This window comes from Lissotriton vulgaris, chromosome 5 (genome assembly GCF_964263255.1).
Source record: "Lissotriton vulgaris chromosome 5, aLisVul1.2, whole genome shotgun sequence".
Classification (NCBI taxonomy): Eukaryota; Metazoa; Chordata; class Amphibia; order Caudata; family Salamandridae; genus Lissotriton; species Lissotriton vulgaris.
The window spans coordinates 1,375,429,591-1,375,441,613 of record NC_141693.1 but is presented as its reverse complement, the minus strand read 5'-3'; positions in this window follow the sequence as shown (position 1 = coordinate 1,375,441,613).

Below are 12,023 nucleotides of genomic sequence, written 5' to 3'. Positions count from 1 at the left end.
TATCCTACACTGACGGCACACAACTTCTCCTCTTTCTTCTATGGAGACACCACCAAGACAAACTTTCACAACTTCCTGACAAATATTGCCAACTGGATGAAGGACAACTGCCAAAAGCTTTATTTGGACAAGACAGAGGTACTGATTTGTGTAAACAAAGGCTTACCATGGGACGTTCCCCAGGTGGCCCTCACAACTCAGATCTTCTCCTATCCCCAATGACCACGCTCGGAACCCAGGCGTCATTCTGACAGCAAGCTAAACATGACGATGCAGGCCAACTTGTCTCCTTCTCCTACTTCTTCATCCTCCGCATGCTTCGTAAGATATTAAAATGGCTACCCCAAAGATTAAGATGCCCCATCACCCTGGACCTAATCTTCAGCTAACTCAACTACAGCAACACGCTCTATGCATGAGTCACACTTATACTATAGACCATATAGAACTCTGCAGCCAGACTCGTCCTGGATCTCCTTAGATGAACCCACATCCCCCTTACCTCAGGGAACGTCACTGGCTTCCTGTACAGAAAAGATACCAGTTCAAGTTCATGACCCATGCATACAAGACCCTACACAAATGCAGACCTGCCTACATAAACCACTGTCGGAATTTAATCAGTCCACTAGATTCCTACACTCTGCATCCCTTTCACTAACCCACAACCCACTGCATCTGACATAGCGGATGTGGAGGCTGCTTCATCTCGTACCAAGCAACAACACATGGATCAAGCTACCCTTTCATTTACAGACTTCCCAATCTCTTTCAGAGTTCCGAAAGTCTCTGATAAACTGGAGATTCGGCTATCAACTGGACCCTGCCAGCCCCTGGATACCCTCACTGGTGACAAGAAGAACTCTACAAATCTACTGATTGATTGAATCAGCTGTTTCCTAAATTGGAGCTGGGTTGGGGATGTGCAGAGGGATATGGGAATATGATTGCAGATCCTTGGTGCATGGATGGGAAATATCTTTTGCCTTGTTTTTTGCCCTTCTTTGTATCCCTGCTGAAGGTGTTCTCGCTGTGGGTGTGTGGAGAGGCCCGGGAGATTGAACGCTTGACATCCAAGAAAGCAGGGGTTCTGACCGCCAAGAGGAGACTATGGGTGGGGTGATGTTTTCATATTTCTTTAAGCCCTAATGTGGCAACTTGAAGAATGTAAGATGCCTTTATGGAGTGTTAAGTGTGGATAAACATTCCAATAGAGTTTCCAAGATATCCAGTGCAAGATAAGGTGTGTGGCACAAAAGACTGTTTGCAATAATATATAAAAGAAAATAGAACAGTTAAAAATAGCTACAGAACTGTGGAAGGTGTCACTCAAGTCACTGTAAAACTAAGCAGTGAGATCCAGTGAGAGAACTCTGAATACAGGTAAATTTACATTTTTATTTTAAATATTATATAGCACAGGCAATACCTAAAATCAGCAGCAGAGTGCTATACATACAAATGATTAATGTGAGAAGTTGGCCTGGCATATGATGTCCACTATTTTAGTGGGCACCTTGCACTAGTCCAAATGACCCTTATTGATGGTAGGTTTAGACACCCTTTATCCTAGTGGTATCTGTGGAGAGCAGCCTTCAGGCTAAGTCTTGAAGGAATGTAAAGCAGCTTGTTTTACCAGTCTATAATCTCTTGAATGACCAAATGAAAGCAGAACCACACCAGGTATATATATAAAATATATGTATTTGAACACCCCTTTAGTCTCTTCATGAGGCTAGAGGCAAAAGTACAATACAAGAATTTAAAATAACACACAGTAAATTAGCACAGTATACGTTTTGCCCTAGGGGCCTCACAAACCATACACTAAGAATTTGGTATAAGTACCGCTCTCAACATAGAGACAAGGCCTAGGGCCTGTAGAACCGCTGGGGAAACCAGAAACCACCCAAGGTAGGGACGCAGGAGACCCACAGGGGACACGTGCAGTGTCTAAACACAGCTGCAAATCAACATTGACTTCTATGGAGAAAGTTAGAGTTACAATTTTAAAGAATAATGACACTTAGGAGTGGACTACGGTAGAACCCTTTCAGTACTGGACACTTCGAGAGTCAAGACACATGGGAGCACTGAAGTACTTGTGTTACCTCACCCAGGTAAGCCTGGTGCATAGGTGTCTTTTTGTGTCGGGTTTCGTAGTAGTTTCCAATAGAGAGCTGCAAAGAAGTGCTGCAGGCGTCCAGGAGAAGAGTGTCTGGATGGATCCAAGGGTGGATCAGAGATCTGAAGAACCTGAAAGCAGAGGGGACAGAGTCTGGGTCACTAACCAGTGACCAGGAAGGCGACAAGAAGATGCCAGTCGATGTTGGGTGATTTCAGGTGATGTAGGTGAAGCTTGACTCTTCAGCCATGAGGCCCAGGAGGTGTGGATGACAACCAGGAGCTGGATTCAAGCTGTCCCATATTGGATGTCGAGTACTGCAGTGTCGGTGTCAGGATTGGACCCAACAAGCCTTGGCAACAGCAATCCATGCAAGATGACAAGATTGGCTTCGGTGCAGACCAGCAAGGTCACAGGGACTCTCCCTTTGGAGGAAAGTTAGAGCACATCTGGAGCAACCAGAAAAACCCAAGAAACAAAGTAGATACCTTCATGGGGACCCATGAGTCGACAGACCAGGGATCGCGAAGGGGCCTCAAGCAGAGATACAGGAAGCGGGCCCACGGAACACTCGTGGAGTGTAGGCCTGTAAGCTTTAGTGCAAAAGGTGCCCAGGGCTTGGAATACTAGTATCCCAATGCACAACTTCGGAAAAGCTCGGGAAGATGATGCACCAGCAAACGTGCAGGATGTCCAGGAGTTCCAGTTACCACGTCTCTCATGATAGCTACAGGTCTCAGCTTTGCTGGGGTCTCGTGTCCACCTTAGCGATATCTGGAAGTCCATGTAATATTTCAAAGATTCTACGGGATCCGGCGGGATCCTCGAAAATGCAGACCGGCAAAATGCTTCTTTGATGCCTGTTTGAACAGGGGAGTCACTCCTTGATTCCAAGGGAGATTTCTTCCGTCTTCCAGTCGATATGGAATGTCGACGGTCCAAGATTTCTGTTTCAGAGTTTTGTCTAGGGTAATCTAAAGTCCTAGGGACTGAGTTCCTATATTTATACAAAGTTTAGGGGTTGCTCTAACTCTAGGGTCCGACCTATGGGAGGACCTTGGGAGGGGGTGGTTACACCCCTTCACCTTTGTCCAGTTTCAGGCCAGAACTGGGGCTGAGTACCCCAGCAACCGGTTTGAACTGGGAATTGCCCGGGGACACCTTGTGTGCCACAGGCACTGTCTGAAAAGCATTCACTGAATGCAACCCACCCTGCCCCAATACCCTAAAGCCTGTCTGGGCAGGTGCTTGGACCTCCCTGGACAGGAAACCTGTTGTCCAGGCCTCCCCTGCCGGAGTTGCATCCAGCAGTAGGAGGTCAGACTTGTGTCTGTGGCAGCAGCATCCATTTTGTGATGCTGGGGCTCTGTTTAACCGCTACCGGGTTTACCAGTGTGTACATGTCTTCTCCCTCTAGAAGGGTGGAATGCTACCCCCACCACCAGAACTGGCAGGGGGGTAGTATTCCAAAGTGTTTGACACCAAACACGACATGTTTTGATGCAGCCACTCCAAAGTTAGCATTTACTGCGAGGTTATAATGCCCTTAAGAGTATATGGTATGGCTGTATCATAGAACAGCTATAAATAAGGGACTACGAAAGCTCCAGAGGGGCTCAGCTCATGCTTGGGCAATCTCTCACACAAAACCAAGCACTCTGCCTTCAGGATTGTCAAGGCCTGCCAAAGGAGTGACTTATAGGTTTATATGTGTCTATGTATATAGGTAGATATAGGTATAGTATATCTGAGTAAGGGGTACAAGTACCACCTTACCCAGGCTGCAGTAGCAGACCTGTGGTGCCATTTTGGAAGGCTTCCCAGGAGTGGCATAATACATGCTTCAGCCCCTGGTAGGCCTCTGGGGTACCTATGCCCTTGGTACCTAAGGTACCATATACTAGGGACTCACAAGGGTAACCCAGTAACCAATCTGGAGTGTACCTAATGTACATGCAATCAATTTAGAGAGGAAGCAGCTTGGCTGGGTTCCTGGTTAGCAGGGCCACAGCCAGACTAAAGTCGATAAATCAGTGAAACACAGAAAAAAGTGAGGTAACCATAGTAAGCAGATCTTACTCTCCTACAATTAATATTTAGGGTTTTCTCTAACAGTAATTCTGTGATTTTTCATCACAAACTCGCAATGTTAAATGTCAATCTACCAGAAGGCAATGATATGTAGGCTAAATGATTTTATTGGTATGTGCGTTCGTCCATGGGTACAAGACACCTGTAAATCCCTTCTACAGCCGTTAAAAGTTCTAATACTTTAGTGTCTACATACAATTAGCTGTTACCAAAGAACATTTTTCCTCCTCTCTTGGGCCTCACAGTCCTTGATCTAGGCTGTGAGGGCCAATGGAGGAATGGGAACTCAATAAAAAGGCCTTGTGTGCAAAGCACCTGCAGGAGAGCCAGAGGAACATAGCTGTGGTCTGGGCGAGTGTTGCTTGTTGTGAAGCCAGCCAAGTGTTTCCTAAAACCTGGGAATGTGCCTTTTAATTTGGCTCTTACTCCAGCATCACTGTGCTATGCAATATGCATTCCTGTGTGTAGCAGTGGAAGATGTGAAAAGGCATCCTCGAGCTTTAGATGAGACCCTCTTGTACACCTTCCTCAGAGTGACGGAAGGAGCATTGGAATGCTGGTTAGAGGGAGTCTAGTTGATCTTCAGGTGGGGAAGAGAATGCATTATTCTTTTTACAGTACAGGGGAACTTCGGATAGTGCTCTGTAGGGAAGTTTTTATCTTGGCAGTAAACATAAGTTGAGAATATTCCCCTAAACGTCTCACCTTGCGTTGCACCTTTAGATGTAGCTCTACCATAGAGCGTCTCCAAACGTAATTTTTATCAAATTCATTTGCAAGAGTGCACACCATAACATTTGGCTATTGAATGTGTTTTTTAATTTTCTGCCTAAGCACCTATCTCTTCCATTTAGTCCCCAGCAAACCCAATATGAATTTGTATTTCTCAGTGCAGGGCAATACATTCTAGATCGTCTATCCTGTGTGGAATCCCCAGAAGATGGTCCTATAGAGCACATACAGTACCTAAACCTCCCAACAGGCAAAGGTCATGCCTAATAAATCCACAAAATAAACATACACAACTTTTGAACATACACCCAGGTAATCCTCAGCCATTTTCCTACTGAAATGTTATTCCACAAGTGCCAGATTCAGAAGGCGCCAAAAGAGCGTGCACACGGCACTAAAGCACTGTACAAATGTGCTTAACATAATAAAGGACAGTTCAGGATAATCCACGAGCACCCTTTACAAGCGATACTGGGACAACAATGTTGGCTTGGAAACAGATATTGTCTTAAGAGTCTGGCAGGTCCTCCTCCTCCCAGTGGATTAGTGAATAGACAAAGGCAGATTTAGTTATTAGGTCTGGATGAATGAGACAGTCAATTCCATAATTATTATTTGATCCAGAAAGGATTAAAACACATTTTCTTTGATTTCAAAACTGGCCTACACGTGATTCACGACATCAAGGTAACTTCATGAGGGCCTCCACAAACACCATTGTTATTACACGTTGTGAATAAACATGTGCTCCTCATGATACTGTTATAATCTCAAATAGAAATCTCTCAAATGACCATGTTCTGGATTTTAAGCATAGCGTTCAGTTTGGCAAGTCTGTTTCTTAGTATTCACAGCTGCATGTTACCCGACTTCTCTATAGCGCGAGGCTTTGTTTTATTTTAGCAGTGGTTAAGGAGAAAACCCCGCTTAATCTAGAGGTCTCTGTTGTAGCCTCTGGGCTCCCCTCTTGTTCAATAGTTGCTCAGTGAATAGAGCCCGGGTACTGATTAGAGTTCAGGATAGGCCTATTAGGCCACCCCCTGGCCTATTGTACCAAGTAGACTGGTGGAGGTGGCTGTGAGTTCTTGTGACATTGGAGTGGTTGATGCCCCCTCCCCTGGGCCTTGCAGCAATGGCGTAGCGCTGCAAGGGCCAATGGAGGAGGCCTACTCTGCTACATCATGACTGTGAGACACAACAGGGGGCATTTGAGCTCGCTGTCATGGCTACACAAAAGAGGACTGTTTCCTTCGTCCTAGAGTATATTTTCAAACCATCTCTTCATATTGCATCAAAAACTTGCCCTTAAAGTGTTTGTATGATTGCATCATTCAAGTCTCCGTTGAGTATCCATAAAGTATCTTTAACCTCACTTTCCTAGGATCTTATCAGAGGACTAGACCCTGATTCCTTCCTCATTGATGACTTTCAATCTCTTTCCATCCATCCATCCATCTGTAGATCCATTCTCTCTCTCCTTCTTTCCCCTCTCTCTCATGAAGCCCTCCTGTGCGTGCTGAAATTAACCTAAGGGAGCTGAAGCAAGTGGCATAGGTGCACTCATGGGCCTTCAAACATTGGGGTGACAGAATAAAGGGCAAGTAAAGCCCAGAACCATCCAATACATCCACAGATCCATCTGCTCCTACCAGTGATACTTTTGCTTGTTTGGACTGCCCTGCGACCTAGGCAGTGCATTTCTGGAAAAATGCAAAAGAGTTCAACGTGCATACAAATAAAAGGAAAGAAAAACTGTGAGTACTATAATGTAAAAGAGGGTGAGCGCTAAAGGCAGAATACCCACAGGGACACAGGTGAGCATATTATTGTGCCCATTTCCACTATCAAACTATTGCATCTGAATTGGGACATTGCATATAAAAAATGATTATGAAATGGCACATGCCACCAACCGAGTAATAGATGTCATCACCCCACTCAGTGGTACCCATTTCATCAACTTGAATAAGATAAAAGGCTGAGTTATCTATGCTGAGTTTCAAACCTATGACATCCATATTTCAAGCGGATTTACAGCGCAGTGACACAAGGGATTGAAAAAACAGGGTGAGTGGCGCAAGGGAATATACAACAAAATAGGTAGTCAGTGATACAATCAAGAATATATACAAGATAAGTATTTTTGTTTAGACTGTTTGGATGACCACAGTGATGCCAGAGGTTACGCTGAGTGGTCGATTGCGTTTCGACTTGTTCGAATCCATTCGTTGTAGGCAGGGTATCGAAGTACGCCGGGGGTCGCGTAACTAGTTAGCATGGAGGAGTACTCAGATATCCTGCCCACTACAAATCTCTTCACAAGGACCCTTGTGTTCCGACGTTGTCCCTTTATTCTTCTTCAATGGTTCTTTGCAGCCGCTTCAGGCCCTCGCTGTAATTGCTATCCGGTTGGATTTTCTCACACTTCATCTGGATTGATTCCTAACTACCAGAACAGCACTATATTGAATTAAGTAACATGGTCCTGGTGACCTGGATTCGAACAGGTCGAAACGCCGTCGACCACTCAGCGTAACCTCTGGTGTCACTGTGGTCAACCTAAAGAGCCTCAACAAAAATACTTACTGTGTATATATTCTTCATTGTATACAACAATACCACATATTCATTATTGGGGTTTCCCCTTTCTTTTGCAATCTAGGATACCACCCACAATCTCTCCCATTCTCTCTCTCACATGATTCTGCTTACACATACCTGCAGTCAAAGAAAATTATGATAATCTTAGACTAATTTAAGGTCAGAAGTAAAAGAACATTTCACACACTCTACAGCAACCTTTAAAGTGCAGGCAGACTGCCAATGTATCAAGGAACTGGACTGTGCAGTAGAAAGTATGGTATTATTGCCTACCAAGAACCTCTGCCTACCAGGCCCACGGAAGCTTCAACCTGGCTTGAAAGGTTTGTTTCCAGTTACCCAAGTCCTGAATTCAGTCTCTATCAAGCTGACTGCCTTATAAGTATGAGATACACCCGGGGTTCCACATCTCCCTTCTCAAACCCTTTTGTTCAACTGGTTCTTTCTCCCCATCTTGATGGATAGTCATCACGAGTACGAGGTACGGTGGGTGAAGGATTGAAGCGTATCAAAGGATGACGGTTTTACCGCTTGGGCTGGAAAGGGCATCTTCCAGAAAATCGGTCTTGGGAATCTACGGCCCATATCCATGCCCCTGCTTAATACGGCAGTTCCATGACTCAGTTGTGGCATTTACCTTCCATCCTGACTCCGGAGTCAAAGTTTTCATCTCAAGGTGATCACCTGCAAGAAAAAAAGACCACTTGCATGGCAAGGCAAATTACTGCATGCTTGTGCTAGTCAGGCAAAAGAGCTCATCAACTGAAAAAAGGCGTGTTGGAAAATGGTATTCTGAGGTATTCTTTTAGGTATTTAGGTTAGAGCAGCTGCTAAAGATATTTACAATAAAAAAGGTCACGGCAGTTAAGCCAGAGGAGAAGAACTAGGGGGACCCTGAACTCAAGGTGCCTCTCTGAACTTTAAGAACTGGCAAGAAATGGTGATGAGCCCACAAAAGAGGTATCTGAATAAAATAGAGCACACGCTTGTATGCTATTGGTTAACTAACCCTTAGGCTTATTCACTTCTTGTGTCTTTAGGTAATACCAAAACCACAGACCCTCATTTGGGAGGGAGATATATGATTATCAGCCATGTTACTTAATGGCACACTGCTACAGAATTTGTAATTTGAAGCACAACACTTTATCCCTCATAGAGACAAGGCACACAACCAGGAAGTGGGGAGCAGGTGGAATCTGGTGAGACAGGGTAATTGTAAGGGAGTATAACCTTTCCTCTACTTCCTCTTAACAAAACGAATCTTCAGCTCCACTTACAGTATGGCCTTGGAGATCTGCGACCAAGGAAGTCAGACGACACCCACCCAAATCATAGAAAAAGTCAGCGGACTTTCTTTTACAAACCCCTTTCCCGTGGGGGCTGCTCCCTGTGCACAGATGTTGGTGAAGTGTGCATGGTGCCAGCCCTCAGGGAGATTTGTGGACTTAGCTTTACTCCTGCAGACTCCTGGAACAATTGAGGCTGGTGTTTTCCTGGTCCTGGCAACCATATTACATTTTATAAGTGATAACTTTAGATTGAGAGCAGAGAGTAATATGCTGTCTACACTCAAATTAATTGTAATTTAAAATCATCTTTGATTGTAAATTCAATTTGTAATTCACAATTCACAATTTAAAAAACGCAGCTTTTAAAAAGATGACATTTTCTTGCCCCAGCCGTTTGTGCCTTTTGTCAGTGTCCTGGATCACATGACTATGAATAGCTCTGCTGTTAGGGTTTTTGTATTCCTCTCAGGCAGTGATACTACAAAGGGTACTAGAGTTCTGAAGAATGGGCCACCATGTCAGGATGGGTGAGGGCTGTTCTGTTTCCTGCCCCACTTGCAATTTAAAAGTCTTGCCTCCAGCACACACAAAGGAACCGGATACCTGCCTTTTGTCACCCCAGTCTTTTTTGGAGCCTTGCCAGGTGAATAGAGGAACTTTCCAGAACCAGATTGGGGGTAGGACAGAGTGTTCCCCCACACACAAAGGCTGGCACAGAGCCTTATACCAACTCATCAGAACACCCCTGGACCTGTATATATTAGAGAAGATGGACTACCCAGCTGCCAGAGGAATGCCCATCTGCTTGAGGACTGCATTGCTTTCATCCCAGGCTAACTTGGGTGACTTCTAGGGTCAGTTGACTGACCCTCTGTGTGAGCTAAAGGGATATATCAAACTCCAGAAGTCTCCTTGCAACTTACCAGCTGACCTACTGCACAGGTTTGCCTTTTCTTGCAACTGGACCGCCTGAGCCCTGCTGACCTATTCTACAGAGACTTCTGAATCCACAAGCACTGTCCCCCAGGTCCTGGATCCTTGTCTGGCATCCGCCTGACATCCTCCAAAGAAGAAGAGGTGAAATTCTGAAGTTTGGGCTCTTTGCGATCATACAAAGGGCCCCTTCACACAGAGACTGGGTGAAAACTGCTCTTTGGGCTACAATGACCACTAAGGTTGACTTGTAACAGGAGATCTGCACTCCGTGCTAAAACAAGGACAGTCCGCAGTGACTGCCAGAGTGAGGCTTCAGCAACAACCGTCCACAGCGTCAGGCCAGCTCTTCACGCTGCAAGTGACGACAGCCCACAACGACAGGCTCCTTGAGACCTTCTCTAGAGTGAATGGAACTCTTTGTACTGGACTTTGAGAAGGCAACTTTTTCAGCTGGACTAACCTGGGCCTTGTATCCGACCCACAAACCTTCCCAGTCAGTCTTCACTTTTTCCCAATCTAGCATGACCAGGTGACTGCGAAATGTACTTTGTGTTTTTAGACATTGTTTACACAAAAAATTTGAAATGGCATATCTACAGTTCTATTGTTTGAATATTTGTTGGTATGGTATTGTATTTTAAATTAAAATTGACATTACTTTTGCAAATTGGTTTGGGATTTTTCATGTGTTTTAACTTGATTACTATTTATGTACTGCATAAATACGTTAGGCCTGGCTGCTTTTGTTCCAAGCTAACAGGAATAAGCCCAGGTCATTTTAGTGACTTTCATGGTTGTTGCCTGAGCGGGTCCTCCACCCCTTTCAACCAATAACCCAATTTATTTCAGTATTTCATAGGAAGGTGAAGGCCTGGAAAAATGTTTAATTGCTAGGTTGAAAAATCAGATTAAAACTGAAAAACAGGCTGCAAGGACAGGCTTGGAGACATGTTTTGCAGTGCTACTTCTGTGGAAACTTAATACGGTTTGGTGAACATTATCTGTGCCATCTTCCCTTTTGCCCCGATGCCACACTCTTCGCCGCACACGCCCACCACATTAGCTGCCTTGACCAGAACCACCCTCTGCACACCCCTGACCCCCAGCACGGCTCTCCACCTACACAAGCACCCCCACACACTGATCACTCCCGCTTTCACATGCCTTGCGCGCAAGCGACAGTCATTTTGAGCACCATGGCCCCTCTGCCCCTCGCTGATAGCCAGCGTGTCTCTCTCTCTCTCTCTCTCTCTCTCTCTCTCTCTCTCTCTTAACCTCACAGACATCCCCCCGCACGCTGGCAACCCCCTCGCTCTCCTTGGGTCATAAACCCCTCTTCAGCGCAGATCTGCCTCAGAATCCCACCCTGTTCCCAGCGCGATACCTCCCTTCATTCCTTTCATAGTCTCAGGCCCTTTGATGCAAACCCCCTCTTTCCTGTGTGCCCGTCTGTCTTCCTTGTTCCCAAGCCACCACCTGGCCCTGCGGATACTGTTTATTACCCCGTACTGTAGGAAGCCTCCCCTCCCCATCAAAAGACCCTCGAGCCGATCAAAGCCCCCACCCTACGAGATCCGATCAAACTTCACACATTCCGTGAATCGGCGGAATGTCCTGCTGCGCGATAATCATCACCTGTTGTGACCGGGGTGGGGAATTCAACTACAAATGTATGTGGGAACGGGCCTGAGGGGGAGATTACGAGGATGTTCTTTCATATATCAAAGTGTTGCAAGAATGTGTTACGTGCAATAAAGATCATAAACCCGAGTATAAGAGGCCAGGCCTCAGAGATGCAGGTAGAGCACCTCGTGACGATACTTGCTGTCTGAATTGATGTGTTCTCCTCCGGAGAGAATAAACCCTCGTTTCCTGCCTTTCAGTCTCCAGCGCCTGCTTCTTCATTGAGTAAATATTGGTGGGTCATAGAGGCGATACCGCCGGGCAACACAAAAAGGGTCTTTGGTTACTGGTTGTCTACGACCTCTTTTACAATTGGCGTCCCAAGCGTGGGGCCCATCAGCGACTCGTGGATCCAGTGGGAGAGGTCCTGACGACAGAGTGAACGACTGCAACGATCGGAAGGTACCCTGTCCGATAGACCCTCGTCTGACAGCCGATCATCCGAACTTCACTGGTTCCGAACAGACCTCTCTCGAGTGATCTACGGTCCTGACTGGGAACCATCAGGAGTGCCACGAGGAGTACGAAGAGAAGAGGACGATCGGGCGCTGGATTCGGAAGAC